We start from the raw sequence: 18,475 nt of genomic DNA, 5'->3' as shown, positions 1-18,475 counted from the left end.
TGTTTCAAAGCAGCTTCACTTTAACAGGAAAATAACTGATAATGTTGTAAAAGGAATCTTTTTTCAGCAGTAAAGATGCTCTACAGAAGACAATAGTGTCATTATTAAATTGTCATAAATGTAATCCAGTGTTGTTTCAATTCAGTTCAATAACTGTGTCAGAGTTCAACAGTTAAGTTCAACAGTTATGAACACAGCAATATTCAAAGATCCTATGACGTTTCCATTTGCTTGTGATTTACTGTGCAAGTATTAAGTTTCAAAAATATTGAATACTCAATTCCTACCCGTTAAAATATTTTAGAGTTTGGCATAACAAGATGTCCAGTCTTGTCCAGATATATAAATCCAGTTTTTTTAATACAGTTGTTTTGCCAGTGAATTCAAATACGTTTTTTGCATATTAATGCTTGTCTTATTTTAAATAATGTGAAGTCATGTTGTGGGCTCCTGGTTGAGAACCACAACCACTGCTGTTGAGTAACGTTTATATACGGGATATTGATGCATTTGATGGATGAAATCTGATTTAATGGTGTTTTGGCTTTGTACACTGAAACCCTGAAGAACAGCACATGTGCTGCCCAAAAAATGTTCACACACATCACATGTCTGACCACCATGCAAATCCACACCTCTATTTAATTTATCATCCATGAGGGAAGCCATACACTCCTACAGCAACACATATGAACTCATTTCCATGCCTCTATACTTCTGTCAGTGGAGCGCTTTCATTAGTCTCTTGCATTCGTTGCAGAAGGTCTCGCTGGGCACTGGGCAGAACCGGGGTATTTGAAGGCCCATCTAAACCTGTTATGTAGACTAAATCAGTGTTAAATGCTAGCGACCTAATCTCTGATATTTGCATGAGGCGAGGGTGATAATTGCGGGCGAAAGCACAATAACGGGACAGTGCGCTCTGCGTTTCCCATATCAATCACCACGAGTGGGGGAGAGCCAAGCGGGGCGGCTAGTTAGCGCTGGTCGATTGTTTGCGGGCCCTGACCGCGGTGCTTTTCGGGCAGGCCTGGCGGGGGGTTGGCCGGTCCCTCGCAGACCTGAGCGCAGCCCCCGTGTTCATCCGTCCTTTCGGATCTGTCACCCCAGGGCTAACACAGCCAATGGCCACCCTTTGTCCCTCTCCGCATTCTTCGGGCCATTGTGTGGGCCAATACCGGTTAGGCTCATCCTTACAATTCCTTTTGTCAGGAGGACCCACAGCACAGAGTCCAGAGAGGGGGAGAGAACAAGCTATCAGACGGGAGAGAGATACAGGGGAAAAGTTGCTATGTGGGAGAATGAAAGGACAGAAGAAAGAAAGGGATGTGATGGGCTGTTTTTTGATGCTCTTTTTCAAAGACTTGGAGTGGCCGGCATTCACAGTGTCAAGTGTCAATGTCTGATCATGTGGGGAGTCATGAAAGCCGTTCACTTAACTTTGTGGCACCAAACTGAGTTGAATATATTGAACTTTAAACACAACACCTGTACATGTGTTAATCAAAAAAGCAGCCTTTTGCACAGGTTGACCAGTAGAGGTGCTACACTGCTGCTAACAGGATAGTTCACCCAAAAAAATCTGTCTTTACTGACCTTCATGTCGTTCCAAACCTGTGTAACTTTTGCACTTCTGTGGAAGAAGATTTTTTGGAGATTTTTTTTTTTCAAATAGAAAACTGTTTGTTTAAAATATCTCAAAATATCTCCTTTTGTGTTCAACACAGAAGGAAAAAAGTCAGACCGGTTTGAGTAAATGAGGACAGAACGTCTTTAACTGATCTCTCCCTTTTGCTCTCTCATATGTAGCAAAAAAAAAGTGATTCATTTTAGTGATTTGGTTCGTCATAAAATGTGTAACGCAGTTCAGATGTTATGGGAAGAAGGAGGCGGGAACCGGCGAACATTTAAAGAATTTAATAGCAAATATAAAACAAATACAAAAGTAAAGTAAAGACCGCAGCCCCTCACAGACGACTGCTACTTATAACGAAACACAAATTAAATCCAGGCCTGTCCTCTCTCGATCTTTCAAATGTTTGTTATTAGTGTAGTTTGTAGTGTAGCTAACATAAAAAACTTGATTGTTATTAAAAGTCCCCCTTTAGTCAATAATTTTATCCACAATTGTATTATCAACAGCAATCGCGTTTCTCAAGAGCGAGTTACCCTCCTCCATCCCCAGCTCCTCTCGTCCAGGCAGGATTTGGCATTCTCGAATAATGTTGTACATTTCAAACTTTGAAGTAATGATATCTGCAATACATTCATGTTGGTTCTGTCCTGTGTACTGGGTTATCGCTGCTCTGATGCTAGGCTAAATGGATGCGCAGGGAGTTCTCGCCCAAAACCTTACCGCAATGCAAACGGTATGCTAATTGTCAATCGTATTTGACGATAGTGGTCCTGACAGAAACGCGTTTCTATGAATAGCCAAATTAACCCCGCCTCCACTCACTCAGCTCAGAGATCCACTCGTTGACGATCATGTTTACGTGATTGGTTACAAGGTAGTTTGTGACGTCAGAAAAAACTGAGATTTCAAACCGCGTTTTTGAGACTGTCTTTGGTTCACTGCAAGGAGAAAGGTTTAACTACAACTATAAAACGAGTAGGTTAAAGCTGGTGAAGTATTAAAGAGAAGCTTCAACACTGATTATCATACTGTATTCTGCTCTTCTTCCTCACTGAATGTCTATAAATGTCTGTAAATATCAACGTGTCCATGTGTGTGGTATTAAAGGATGGAAAAGCTAAGTTCTGTGACCCAGCGGGAGGGTGTCTGGAATGTCAGCGTCAGCTGAATCCGTGGCTAGCATAACAAGATACGGCCCTCTCTTACTCAAAACAAACCCGTCTGTTGGCTTCTACATTATTCCCATGTTGGATGATATGATGGCTTTTGAAGAATGTTATCTGCTGTTATTTCGTAATGTTTGGTCAATGCTCTGCACATTCCAATGACATCATGACTGACTCTGAGTATGCAGAAATCCCCGAGGAGGGATAAGTTGTGTTGAATCTGTACGGTCACTAATCAAATCAATGTGTAAACAAAGAGAGTGCACACAAACATAAGCAAAGAGTAAATCTATGGCAAGAGTTAATCTTACTTTTGTGCTCAGTGTAAATAGCACTTTCTCTTTCCCGCTAGTTCCCACAGCTCTCTGTCAGAGTGTGCGTGCGCATTCGTCACTATTTATCGCATCATGTCCCACTAGCACCACAACACGATTAATTCATGGCTGTTTCCTCGACACACTGCATAAAAACACATATGTGATTTATTGATTGATTAGTAATTGGTTGATTGATTGGCTGGCTGCACGGTTGACCAGCCCAAGAATGCTCAAGGGTTCATAGCCTCTTGCTGGGCCTTCAGCGCGGTGTGTGTGTTCAGTAAGGGGTCTCCGCTCATTGCATATGAATGAGTCGGGCCTCAGGGGATCTGATGCTTACAGGCTAATCCTCAGTGGTGCTGGAGATACTTAAGGCCACTTTATGACTCTTAAAACACATTGTTATCATCCTGAAGAGATTTATGGCGTCTCACTGCTGCATTCCACTTCACTTCACTGTTGTAGAAGGTAAGACCCAGTGAGGACAATGGGACTGATTGAAGAGTATGAGGAGGTTATCTCATGCTGTGGCTTGATAAGTAATGAGGACCAGCAAGGGTTCTGTGTGATTGCAGATTTTCACTTACTCTAATTTCATTAGATAAGAAATTGTGATTTTTGGTTAGTTTAAACCTGGGTAAAAATGGGCTTTCTGATTAATTACAATCTTTATTTGAATGATCTTTATTCTTAATATTGTTTGTTTGCAGCCAATGCTGAATCTACAGCCATAGAGTCATAACCAGTGTAGTCGGATTCACGAACAAAAGACTATTGTGAACCAGGTGTTTTTAGTGAATCAAAAATATACTATACAACCAGTGTATTCTGATTCATGAACAAATGACTATTTTGGGCCAGCCCTTTTAATGAATGATTCAAAAGGACTTCAGGAGTTAGTGTTTGAACCAGTCTGATGATCCCTCTTTAAATTCCTGCTTGAGTTTGATCTGCCGTATACAAATTGGACATTGTAAATGAATCTGAATAAAATCAAATTGCAAGTGAACTGAAATGAGAGCTTATGAATCGGAAAAGAGATCTCTTGAGAACATGTGCAGTGATTCCCAGTTAAAGTGCTCAGAGAAATCCTTCTTCTTGAGTTGGTGAAAGACAGGCCCAGATAGGATTTTTGTTGTATATTCTGCTTTGATTTTGGGCAAACATCTGTGAAATGCAGGAGTTGTGTGGATGTGATTCTGTGTGGGCCTGTTGAAAGGTCACAGCTTCCACCACAGAGGTCAAAGGTGAAATGACATATACAATAGCAAATGGTGTTCTGGAAAGGAACAGGGCAATTGGGTTGTCTTGACAACAACCAATGAAATGTAAGGAGAGACGGTGCATTTTTTGAAAATGTCAGGGGCAGGAAGTTAGTGAGTCCTGGATCAGTTAGGAGCATTTATGTACATGCATTTAATCTTCATATCTGTCTTTGAACTTAGACTTCAGTTATAAGCTCAGACTTTATCTCTTGTGTGTGAACGCCGCCGTCTTTGACATCTGCCTGAAAAGAGCAGAAGACCGTGAACTCAACACAAAGCTTACGATGACAGTAAAAGTTAAATGGACTCCAAAAGTTTCCAACCAGATCCATCTGGACCTGGGCTCACATAATTACACCAAGTGCACCCTATCTTCAGGAAATAATGACATGTAGGACTGCACACATCTCGCCTGTCACCTCTTGACCCTGACATATCCTCGCCCCCCGTCGTGTCGAAGAGAACGCAGTTAAAACATTTGGAAAACGTTTAACCCGCACACCCCGGCCTCTGTTAACTGCGCTACTGCTGCTTTTCATTTACGGCCTCCCCGTCATCCATCTCCCTCGCTCCCGTTAACCACAGGAAGTCACTCACTTCCTCATTATAGCACATCAAACACTCGCAGACCATAAACCGCCCGTCGCTGCACCAACACATGCCTCCAATTCTGCCGCTGCGCCCCGGCCGCAACCGGTTCACAAAAGCCGCTGATTTAAACAAGAGCACTTTGTCTCAGTAAATCTCAAGTTATAGACACAAGCTTCATCCAATTCTTGTTTGATCGGCTCTTGTCCAGCTTGCTGTGCCTGAACCTCATGGCACGGTCATCAACAGGTACGTGTCAACAAAGTGAGGGAGTGATTCAGGGTTAGTGAGCGGAAGTGTGGTTTTATGGCTCGACTCTGTGTGAACCGCGATGACTGTGTGTGAGTCTGGGATTAGTTACTGTGTATGATCCACACTCGAGCCGTTCAGAGGTGCTGCTGCAGATCAACGTAATAAACCATGTCATTGATCTCGAGTGGTTTTAATCATGAGCCACAAATCATGTTTCCCTTTACACAGCCTTAATGTTTTCACAAATGTGCTACGACTTGAACAATAAGGCTGTGAAATTGAAGCATTTGCTGAAAAGTGATTCGGTTGGGTCTTTTAGAGAGATTCAGTTCACGGTGGTATTCAAGATCAGAGAAGACGGCCTTTCAGAGGCATGTAATTAGAGTTAAACCAAACTTTGTATCCATGTATCCAAAGCTCCAGCGCGAGAAGGCTTTGAATGGGTTTCCAAATAAAAGGCCGCGTGCACATTTACATTTATTCATTTAGCAGTGGCTTTTATCCACAGCAAAGAGAGGAACAACATGCATGTACATTTGGATTCAAGACATGCATATGATGTCTCTGCGAATGCACCGTTTAATTTTGTTATTTAAAGAAACTGACCACCATAAGAGGATGAATAAATCTCCATACTCTAATCAAAGAGACAAAGAGAGTGAAGGGGGTGATTTAGATTTACACAACAGCGTCTTGGCTACATTGTAACTCTCATTTCTTTGACTATTATGGGATTGAACTGCTGGCCTTTTGAGTTCGGATGCAAATGTAGCCGAGTCGTTGCTAAAGTGAGCGGCCTACAATACGCACTATGTGACCTGTGACTGTTGTGTGATTGAGATGAATTAACGGGGCATTTTGGGAAGAAGTTGAACAGTAACTTAGGCCAATTAAATGCACGTTAGGCAAATGAATATCTTTGTATTCATAGAGACAATCTTTGGCATCAAAGAGTACCTATGGCTATTGAACGCCTCAAAAGACCAACAGAAACACTCCTCAGTTCACTCCAGAATAATGTGAGCAGATGTTGCTTTCTGATCAACACAAACACATGCATACTAAACTCCCATACAGACTCATATAGGTTAGGTCCTACACATTTTTTTGTCCTACTAAAAATACATTAAAATACAGTAACAATCGATTGCACCTCCTCAATGGGCATGTTTTTAATTTATTAAATAAAATGCATTTTGTTTATCAAAAATTTGAATGAAGGGGAAAAAAGCCTAGAGGAATAAAATATAGGAATACATTGTTTTGCACATAAAACACTATTTACATAAATCTAAATCTGCATATTCTTTGCATGTTCATTGTTCCTCATGGTATATGTATATCGCCATGCATGAGCCAGGGATAAAATGTTGTGTGCTTAGACTCCACAACATTTTTATTTATATTAATTATATTATATAAACTATTAATTTGTAATATTTGCTTTTGACCATGATATTTTAAAATGCATTGAAAAGTGATTTAGATTCACATGTACATTCACATCTAATCTGGGAAATGTGTGATTACTTTCTGCTTACGCCACATGGCATTTCAATTTAAAAGTGAACTTCACACGTTCTACACCAGACTTTAAACGATTACTCGTTTTCTTTTCCATGTTTGCTCTTATATGTCATTGTACCAACATTACAAAAAAAAATCCATAGGGCGTGTGAATGGAGGAGTGAATGGAAAGGTGGATGAATGAGTGACTGCATGAATGAGAGGATTGGACATATAGAGGGAGGGAGAGATGAAGAGGAGGTATTTAGAAAGTTATATTGAATCAGGAAATTCCTAGAACTCTCCAGGAGGGAGGGGAAGGGGCGTGGAGAGTTAAGCTGGACCCCCGTCCCTCTCCTGCCCCCCTGGTCAGGCTTAGAAGAGGACTCATTCTGTAGCCTTAGTCAGCATGCTCATAGGGGGCTCTCACAATGGAGCTATTCTGCAGACAAAGAGGAGAGTTAATGCTGCTATTCCACCGCGCTAGGCTGCCGGGGGCTCCTCTCAGGGCCGGTGTAGCGCTGGCTTGTGTTAGCCGCGGCTCAAGGTAATTTCCCCCTCAAGCGTGGGTCAGAGGTTACGGTAGATGACAGATCAGACATTTGGGGTAGAGTAGCAACAAGGAGTAATATGTGTATATATACACTCATCACTCACTTTATTAGGTACACCTGCTGAACTGCTCATCAATGCAAATATTTTAATCAGCCAATCACATGGCAGCAACTCAATGCATTTAGACATGTAACATAAGGCGCGTTTCCGTTACCCTTCAAATTGCAGAAATTGAAATTGTGAATTGAAAATACGTCCAATGGAAACACGTAAATTTCCCCCCAAAAAAAACATTTATCGCAAAAAAGATTTTACGCTCGCATGAGGAGGTTTTTCAGGAAATTTGAAAAATAAATATTTAGCAGAACTCCAATGGAAACAGATTTTGCACATTTACAGTCTCCTGACGTAGATGACGCGGTGTGTTTGGACAGAATATGAGACAGAGTTCTTTATTAAATTCATAAAAAAATTACAGGAATACTGTATTCTAAACCTCAAAGAAATGCCACAATCAAGATCTGGAAGCAGAGCTGAGGAGAAACACCAAGGCAGGGTCTTCTTCCCTCATTAATGCGTGGATTACACACATACGAGCTCCTTCGATTAATAATAATGGCCAGTGCAGTGGCTGGGATATAGGCTACGTAAACCTACCAACATCCGTCGCCATGTTTTTTGGAATGACTTATCGCGAGAGGAAAAAATGAGGTTTTAGTCGCATAGCGTCGGTTAATGGAAACGCGTCATTCCGCAATAGTTTTTTGTCAACATCTGTAATGGAAACATGCCTATAGTCAAGACAATCTGCTGAAGTTCAAACTGAGCATCAGAAAGGGGATTTAAGTGACTAAGTGACTGTTTGTTGGTGCCAGACGGGCTGGCCTGAGTAATTCAGAAACGGCTTATCTTCTTGGTTTTTCACGCACAACAGAGAATGGTCCGAAAGACAAAAACTATCCAGCGAGCGGCAGTTCTGTGGGTAAAAATGCCGTGTTGATGCCAGAGGTCAGAGGAGAATGGCCAGACTGGTTCAAACGGATAGAAAGGCAACAGTAACTTAAATAGCCACTCACAGCTGAGTTATGCAGAAGAGCATCTCCGAACGCACAACACGGAGAACCTTGAAGATGGCCTATAAAGAACACACCGGTGCCACTACTATCAGAACAGGAGACTGAGGCTTCAATTCCCACTGGTTTACACAACAGAAGATGGAAAAAACTGATCTGATCTGTTGAGTCTCGATTTCTGCTGCGACATTCAGATGTTAGGGTAAGAATTTATCCACCCTGGATAGAAGAGATCCATCCTGCCTTTTATTACCGGTTCAGGCTGCTGGTGGTGTAATGGTCTGGGGCATATTTTCTTGGCACACTTTGGGCCCTTTATTACCAACTGAGCATTGTTTAAACACTACATGAGTATTGTTGCTGACCATGTCCATCCATTTATGACCCCAGTGTACCCATCTTCTGATCTCCCAGCAGCATAACACACCATACCGCAAAGCTCAAATCATTTCAAACTGGTTTCTTGAACATGACAATGAGTGCACTATACTCAAATGGCCTCCACAGTCACCAGATCGCATGTTAGATCACATGATTGGATGTGATACGTTTTTTTAAGTTGCTAGCACAGCCAGCATTTTATTTTATCATTTTCACAAAAATGTTATGGCCCCTAGAATATTTCGTTGTATAAATATCTGAATATGCAATGTATCAAAGGAAAGATCGGAGCCTTTTATTCTAGCTTCGTGCATTCTTTTTGAATGTAGGTAAGTTTCATAAAACCTTCCCCGTTTAGACAATAATACACAAATATGAACATTCAAACATGTCATACGATGGGCTTAAACAGCTCACCCTTTTACATTTGGTTCACAAACAACTGACAGTCATGACCGTATGAGGACCTTCGTTCTTGGCTCATTTTGAGTCAGATTCAGTGAATTATTAACTGAAGACTCGCTCTGACTGGATCATTCAGCAGATGTAGTCGTATAAGTCCATTTCACGGACGAATCGCCGAGTGCAATTTGCAAAACGATTTAACAGAAAAAATCAGGTCGTTCATGAATCAGACACTACTATCACGTCTGGGAGCAGGTCAGAGTTTCTTTAATTAAAAATAACAAGAAACGTTAAACACGTTTTTATTAAATGTAGGCTAGTGGAGTATAAAAAAATATGATATTATGCTTTGGAGTGAAGTAAAAGTAAAAGTTAACCAAAGTGAAAATACTCTGATAAAGTAAAGATACTTGAAAAAAGTACTGTAACGAAGTAATCCCCGGCTCTTTTTGACAATCAACTGTAGTTCACATTCACATCTGCCTCCATCAGTCAAGATGAACATATTCTGCTTTTCCATAATCTGTTTCACTCGGATGTATATGAAAATATGGCAGAAAATATCTGTTGCTATTTCAGTTACATGTTCAGTTACTTTAATAGAGACAAGAGCATAACTGAAAGTGGGCCGACATAGCAGAAGGAGCTCAACCAATGGCTAGAGTTTGGGGCGGGACGACCTGTGTGATGATGGTATCCGGGGCTCATGTTTGAGAAACCTGTTTGGAAACAATTCAAGGTTCATTTTGTGTAGCAAGTGGTGCAGAAAAACTTGGGCTTTAAGTGGTTAAAATACATAACACATAACTCTAACCTTGGCAGATCAAGTTTGCATCATTTTCCCATTGTTACGGGCGGACGGACACCACCCTTAACATAAAGGAGAGACGCACACAGACCAGCTCGTGTCAAAATAAATAGGGGTATGTTTATTAAATAGATCGGTGATCAACTGCTCGGTAGGTTCACAAACAAAGACATAAATCCAAACGCGGAACGCTTTTGATTCCCGGGGTGGACTGCAAACGCTATAAAGACGGGCAGTGCATCGACTCTGTCCTCAGGCTCTGTGTGCCCTCAGGTGTGGTTCCGGAAACCTTATGTAGCTTGAGTAGGATGCGCTCAGGTGTGACTCATCTGTAATCAAGAGCAAGGGGACAGACAATTAAACACATATACAAACAGACAACGGAGCTGGGGAACGTAACACCCCCACCCCGAAATGGTGACCTGTCGCCATACTCTAAACATGGGAATACTTATTTCTACTCGAGCCTTGTGTTCAGCTTCCATGTATCTGTATAGGCCTATGGAAAAAAAAAAATCAAAAGATTACACAGGAATATAGTTCCAAAGGGGTGTATAAGGTCAACTCATAGGCAATACACAATTATGTGTAAAAAAGAAAAGAAAAAACATCATTAGAGATTTATTTTAGATTAGCAAGCTCAATAAATTAAAGCAAATCTCGGAGTAAATAACGAGTATATATACGAGTATATATTATTTTTACAAGACAATTAGCACTATTAAGCCTCCACTCTAGACAACGCATCTGCGACAATATTGTCGACTCCTCGGATATGTACAATTTGGAGGTTAAACGGTTGAAGTAACAGACTCCAGCGCATTAACCTACGATTAGAATTGTACATGCGACTGAGGAACTTGAGTGGATCATGGTCAGTATAGACCTTCACTGGATGTACGGTAGAACCCAAGTACACTTCGAAGTGTTGAATAGCCAAAACTAGAGCCAAAGTCTCTTGCTCGATAGTGGAGTACCTTCGCTGGGCAGAATTAAATTTTCTAGAGAAGAAACTCACGGGATGGTTTACATGGTCTGCACCTAACTGCAATAGTACAGCACCGGCGCCTACGTTGCTAGCATCCACAGCAAGCTGAAACGGCCGGTTAAAGTCTGGCGCAGCGAGCACGGGAGTAGTCAGTAAGAGAGCCTTGACATTTTCGAATGCTCGGTTACAGGACTCCGTCCATTCAAATTTAGTTTTGGGGCTCAACAGGTTAGTGAGGGGCCAAACGACAGTCGAAAAGTTCTTGCAAAAACTGCGATAGTAGCCTACCATTCCCAAAAATCGGCGTAGCGCACGCCGGTCGCAGGGCACAGGGAACTCCTGAATAGCGGCCACTTTAGCCATTACTGGCAAAACATGTCCTCTACCAACTATCCGCCCCAAGTAAGTGACAGTGGCTTTTCCGAATTCACATTTTGCAAGATTAATTGTGAGCTTCGCATTGGACAGTCTACGGAAAAGCTCTCGAAGTTGTGTGATGTGTTCGGACCAGTGTGTGCTATGTAGGACTATGTCGTCCAAATACGCCTCGCAGTTTGCCATTCCAGCTAAAACAATATTTACCAAACGTTGGAAGGTGGCAGGTGCATTTCGCATTCCGAAAGCCATAACTTTATAATGCATAAACGCATCTGGGGTCACAAAAGCTGATATGTGTTTTGCTCTTGGTGTAAGGGGCACCTGCCAGTAACCTTTTAGGAGGTCGATTTTAGTGACAAACGTAGCCGAGCCAACACGGTCCACACAGTCATCCATCCGCGGTAACGGATAGCAGTCTGGCAGAGTGATGGCATTAACACGCCTGTAGTCCGTACAAAACCTGTAAGTGCCATCAGGTTTTCCAACTAAAAGGCACGGGGAACTCCACGGGCTAGAGCTAGGTTCAGCAATATTGTTCTTTATCATGTACTCAACTTCACGTTTCAGGACAGCTCGCTTTTCTGGATTTACTCTATACGGGTGCTGTTTAATCGGGCCCTTACCACCCACGTCTATGTCATGTTCCAGAACGGTGGTCACAGTCGGAACATCTCCAAATAATTCAGGAAAATCATCTATCACAGATGATATGTCAGCTGCTTGAGAGCGTGTTAAATGTGGCAAATTACTTCCAACAACGGACAGCATAGCAGAGTTTTTAAGTCGACCTTCAATCACGCACCGCGACGGAGGAGTCACTCCGTCATCATCGTCTACCATTGAAGACGGCAACACGGGGACCTCAACAGGACCGGGTACATTAAGGTCACACAAGCTTGTTCTAAACTCTTCACGTGTATAATATGGTTTAAGCATATTTACATGACAGACGCGAGACTGTCTTCGCCTGTCTGGGGTTTCAATTACATAATTCAGCTCCGATATTTTTTTTTCCACAGTATATGGTCCACTGAATCGTCAGAACCGGGCACGGGTAAGAGAACCAACACTTGGTCTCCAGGTTTAAACGAGCGGGCTCTGGCTTTTCGATCATACCACGTTTTCATGCTAGATTGGGTCTTTTCTAAATTCTCTCTAGCGAGTTCACGCGCTCGGTGTAGTCGGGTGCGAACGTCGCTTATAAATTGTACTGCGCTACGAGAGGTAGGCTTGCTCATCCATTGATCTTTAATGACGCTCAAAGGCGTGCGAACATCATGAGCAAACACTAACTCTGCAGGGCTGAAACCAATTGACTCTTGCACGACTTCTCTAGACGCCATAAGCATCCAAGGAACCGCATCTTCCCAGTTCGTACCCATCTCCAAACAATAGGCACGCAGCATCGATTTAAGCGTCTGATGGTAGCGCTCGAGAGCGCCCTGACTCTCCGGATGGTACGCGCTAGAAATGCGGTGCTTAATTTGGAGCGACTTTAGGACTCGGGAGAAGACACGCGAAGTAAAATTTGTTCCTTGGTCCGTTTGAACGATTTTCGGTAGCCCCACAAAAGCAAAGAATTTTAATAGAGCCCTAGACACAATTCTAGCAGTGATTTTTCTCAGAGGCACCGCCTCTGGGAAGCGAGTAGCAGTACACATGATTGTTAATAGATACTGATATCCACTTTTCGACCGTGGAAGAGGACCGACACAGTCAATGATTATTTTCTCAAAAGGCTCACCCACGGCAGGTATGGGGTACAACGGTGCAGGTGGAATTATCTGGTTTGGTTTACCGCTAACCTGGCAGACATGGCACGTCTTACAATACCGCCGCACATCACGCTTCAGCCCCGGCCAGAAAAAGTGACGAAGAACGCGGTTGAATGTTTTAGTAACACCTAAATGACCAGAAACACAATCATGCGCGATACTCAGAACTGCACGTCTAGTTTCAGTAGGCATAATGATTTGTTCAATGTCACTCCATTCATTACTTTTGTGAGGCCTCCACCTCCGCATAAGTAAACCATCTCGGACAAAGTAGGCTGAACTCTCGCTGGGACGGTCTGGAACAGATTGAATTGTATTATAACATGAAACAAGAGTGGGATCTTTCTGTTGAGCACTAATAAGTTTCTCTAAGGATAACGAAATATCTGGTTCTATTGTTTTTCCACTGCTCCTCACATGTACAGGACTACTGCGGCACGGAGGGAAAGTGGGTTCGAAGAGCCTCTCACACTCCGCAGGGTGAGCAACGAAACTGTCACCTAGGTCGACGTCAAGGGGAGGTACTGTATCCCTCATCCTCCGAGTCTGCGACCTAGTGACAACACTGGTGGGAAAAACCTCTGGGAATTTGTGTGCACACTCATCGGGGCACTCTTGACTGAGCGGCACAGACACAACCTCGGGTGGAACATCACCACGGCTCCACACATTTCCACCGGCTAGGTCGTTGCCAAGGAGAAACGTGACACCGGGGACTGGCAAAAAGTCTTGAATGCCAACAACCACGTCACCACACACCAAATCGGAATCAAGATGCACGTAATGCAAGGGAACCTCAAGAAAACCCATTTCGATTCCTCGAACAAGGACACTACTGCCTGTTGCAGTCTTATCAGATAACGGCAACAAACCACGGAGGAGGAAAGACTGCGCAGCGCCCGTATCCCGCAAGATGCGCACAGCGACAGCTTCCTCGCCAGACACAGATACGGTCCCATTCGTCAGAAAGGGCTCGTACATGGACTGGGTTTTCTCTGATTTTAACTCCGCATGGAGGACGGGTGCTATTTTCTTCGGGGAAGAGTTAATGAGACCCATTGGCTTTGTGGATTGTTTTTTTTTTAATATTAAACAGTCTGCGATGATATGCCCAGGTTTTTTACAATAAAAACAGTGTCTGTCATCTTGTTTCATTGCACTCTTTTTCGTGTCTATATCAGAGGTCGCAGAGGGATTAACTCTTAAGCGAAAACGTTCTCTGCCCATGTTATGCGTCAAAACGTATTCGTCAGCAAGGACAGCGGCTTCAGATATTGACTCCGCCTTCTGCTCAGCTAGATAGGTGGTCACTGCGGTTGGCAGACAGTTTTTAAACTCTTCTAAAAGAATTAGCTCACGCAATTTCTCCTGACTATCAACCCGTTGTGATGAGCACCAACGATCAAAAAGTGCAGCTTTATCTCGACCAAATTCAACAAAAGTTTGACGCTCAGCTTTTTTTAAATTCCTAAACTTCTGTCGGTATGCTTCAGGGATCAGCTGATAGCACCTCAGAACTGAAGCTTTCACCACATCATAGTCACCGCTCTGCTCCACTGTTAGCGACGAGTAAGCCTCCTGCGCCTTTCCCACTAAAACACATTGCAGGAGGAATGCCCACGCAGTTCTCGGCCAGTTTAAATTGGTCGCGACACGCTCAAAGTGTGGAAAATATTTTTCCACATCTTTTTCCACAAAAGGTGGCACAAGACGAATGTGGCGAGCGACATCAAATGAATTAGGGTCAGAAGCAGCGACACCTTCCCGCTGGGCCTCGATTTCTAACTTCCTCAACGCTAGTCGATTTTCAAGTTCATGCTCACGGATTTGTGCTTGCATGCGCTCACGGTCATACTCAATTTCTTTCTCTTTAATGTCCAACTCCCTCAACCGAATCTGCAGCTGTAATGCTTCCATCGACACGGGAGATTGTTTCTCTTCAGGCAAAATGCCCTTATTAAGCAAAGTTGTTTGTAAGACGGCCCTGATTGTTTCTTTGGTGCGTTTCTCAGCATAAGTGAGCTCAATCTCATAAGTTGCAGCCAAATTTAACAACTGCTCTCTCGAAAATTTTAACAATAACTCAGTAGAGGGTTCTTTAACGAATGCTTCCTCTGTTGCCATTCTAAATGCGAAAAGACGCTGAAAGCGAACCAAAATCACGAAAAAAAAGAAAAAAAAACTCACTAAAGCAGTTTTAACTGCGACCGAGCTACAGCGTAGCAAATGTCTGAAGTGGTCAAACGAAAAGCACTATATAGGCTACAAACGACCACAAAATTTTTTTGTCCACCCCCAAATTTACTCAACACGCTAGTATAATCAGAATAGGTTACCAGCACTAAATATGCCACAATATAATCACAAGCTATACAACCAAACTAAAGGGTATTCTGATAAGCAAAAATGTTGTCCTGCTTCTCTAACTAACTATACACAAAACAAACAAAAAAAAATCCTAAATATCTACGCAATCTTCAGTGGCTTACTCAGCTCGAGGCTTCCCACCGAGCCCCCTCCTGAGATATCCACCAAAAATAAAATAAACGTTTGACTAAACAAATGAACAGACATTCATAATTGCTCACCAGAATACTCACCAAAATGTTGTAGCCTTCAAAAGTTCCGCAATTCACACTAAACACTAAAGTCCGACTAATCAAAACTATCAATCTCGGACGAGCCTCCACTATGTTACGGGCGGACGGACACCACCCTTAACATAAAGGAGAGACGCACACAGACCAGCTCGTGTCAAAATAAATAGGGGTATGTTTATTAAATAGATCGGTGATCAACTGCTCGGTAGGTTCACAAACAAAGACATAAATCCAAACGCGGAACGCTTTTGATTCCCGGGGTGGACTGCAAACGCTATAAAGACGGGCAGTGCATCGACTCTGTCCTCAGGCTCTGTGTGCCCTCAGGTGTGGTTCCGGAAACCTTATGTAGCTTGAGTAGGATGCGCTCAGGTGTGACTCATCTGTAATCAAGAGCAAGGGGACAGACAATTAAACACATATACAAACAGACAACGGAGCTGGGGAACGTAACACCCATCATAATTCCCTGTAATCTCTCTATTGTGCCTTTAAATCAAGAGGCCAAATATAGAAGTAAAGTGGGTTGTTTGCACAATTTATATGTGTGCAGCTGCATGCTTTTTTTGTGGGTGTCACATGCTCTTTTTAAATGAGCTGAGCCTTTGATAATGTAAAGCACACCCGACCCTGACACCACGAGCTCTTCTCTCTCCTTCACTCTCCTTTATCTCCACTCCACCGTTTCTCTCCTCACTCTATCTAACATTTAAAACCGTCTTTGTCATTCTCTCAGACTTTGTATAAAGGAATAGTTCATCCAGAAATGAAAATGTGTCATTCCAAACCTTTTTATATCAGTGCAACTTTTTTTGTGTGAAAAAATTGTAATAATGTTTTTTGTGCAATTGAAATGAAAGAATGAAGCTTTCATGATTCAGAAAACACAAAAGCACAATAAAGTATCATAAAGTGGTCCATGCGACTTTTGCGCTACAAGTTAAACAAAGATCAGACCAATTTGTGAATGAATCATTCAAGCAGTTATGTGAACTGGTCCAAATGATTCTCTGAAATTATCAGAATCAAAATAATTATTCATTCATGAATGTTTGAATCACTTTACTCTTGTTTTCATGTAATGGCTTTAGAATATTTGCAATATAAAGCTTGAGTCATGTGAACTAACCATCATGCTCTTGGATCTTGACACTTAAAGTGAAAAGAGGGACCAGGATATTCACGTGTTTGTTTTCCATAGACTAAAGAAAGTCTGAGGTTTGGAACAACACAAAGATGAGGAAATTATGACGAGTAATGAGTGATAATGAGTTTGAGTTTGAACTGTCCCTTTAAGTGTGTTATAGCAGCGATGCTGAGGGCACTTATCACCGATGGGTGGATGGGGGAAGTACATTTAAGGCCGTGCAACTCTAGACGGGATCTAAGGTCTTTGTGGGACATAAAGCATGTGGTCTTCTTTCTCCAAAGCGTGGCCCATAATGCCTGTCGTGGTCGTTAAGTGATTGTATTACTCCCAGCAGGTGAAGGCGAATCTCCTCATAACCTTCCTTTATTTCTCCTTCCCTTTTGTCGTTTACAAGCCATTGTTTGGGACGAAGGCAAGAAAAAAAAACTTTCTGCTGTTCTTTTGAAGAGTAAGCTGTTGTGCCTCATTGTTGAGGAGGACTTTGATGTTTTAAGTTTTAAATGGTGAGTCGGGGAGAGTGTTGGACTCGATATGACAGACTTGAGGTGAGGTGTCCCGTTTCTGAGGGGAGTTTTCCTAAAGGTGTTTTTAAAGGGGATTGGGTTTCTTTTTGCTTTCACCTGCTCTGAAGTCCTTGTAAGTTCAGTGACATCTGCTCCGAAGTCTTCTTATATGAACTGGGGCCTAGTGCAGAAGCCTATTTAAAATGTGCTTTATTCAGCAACTCGTCGATTCAGTCTAAATACCAAATGTGGCACATCCGTATAATACAGTATATGGCCCTGTTTACACTTGGTTTTAAGATCCATCTCTGGTGATCCAATCTAACAGTACTTCAGCCCAGACAGACATTTACACCTGGACGTGAAATGAGTCTCAAATGTATTTTCTGACCACTTGTGATCTGACCTCAAGGGGAGAGTCTCTGATTTCATCACTACATGCATTACTGTCAGTATGTCACTGTATGTTGATAAAATACAAAACAGTAAAAAAGCACAAACAGTCTACACACTGTTGCTTTCAAAAATACTTCTTTATTTGAATGTCCCAACATTAACAGTAAACTTTGTCTTTGAGGATGTGTTTCTTAATCTCTGCATGTTGACGTCAGGAAAAGAGGCCAAGATGACGTCAGTGACTCTTCCACTGTTTGGGGGAAGAATCATTTTCACTATTGTAGATTTTGAGGAGCGAGTCGTCATTGTTTACAATTCTCCTGTGAAATACTGTAGATGAATGCAGAGTTTTTAAGGGTCTTTACACGTATAGTAACAGTTCTATAGAACCATATCGTCCGGAAGAACCGGTGTATGCTAAAATGGATCTTTGTGTTAGAGTTTAGGGTTCCTAAATCTGTAACGGTCAAAGCCTCCTCATTACTGGTTTTCTGGAGCTCCGCCGTCTACACACTCTCAACACACTCTCAACACACTCTCAACACGTAAATGATTTCTTTCCTAAAATATCTATGCATTTTAACGTTCAAAATGTAACTGGGTTCTTATCAATCTTGTCTTTTTCTCTTTTTAGAGCATGGCACCAGTTCTGCTCAGTAGGCCTATACTCTTTCCTCTTCTTAAGTAAGTAAAAGAGATATTGAATTTATGATCCAAATTGTTAGATGTTTTT

The sequence above is a fragment of the Phoxinus phoxinus genome (genome assembly GCF_949152265.1).
Source record: "Phoxinus phoxinus genome assembly, chromosome: 16".
In the NCBI taxonomy this organism is placed as follows: domain Eukaryota; kingdom Metazoa; phylum Chordata; class Actinopteri; order Cypriniformes; family Leuciscidae; genus Phoxinus; species Phoxinus phoxinus.
This window is presented reverse-complemented; position numbering follows the sequence as displayed.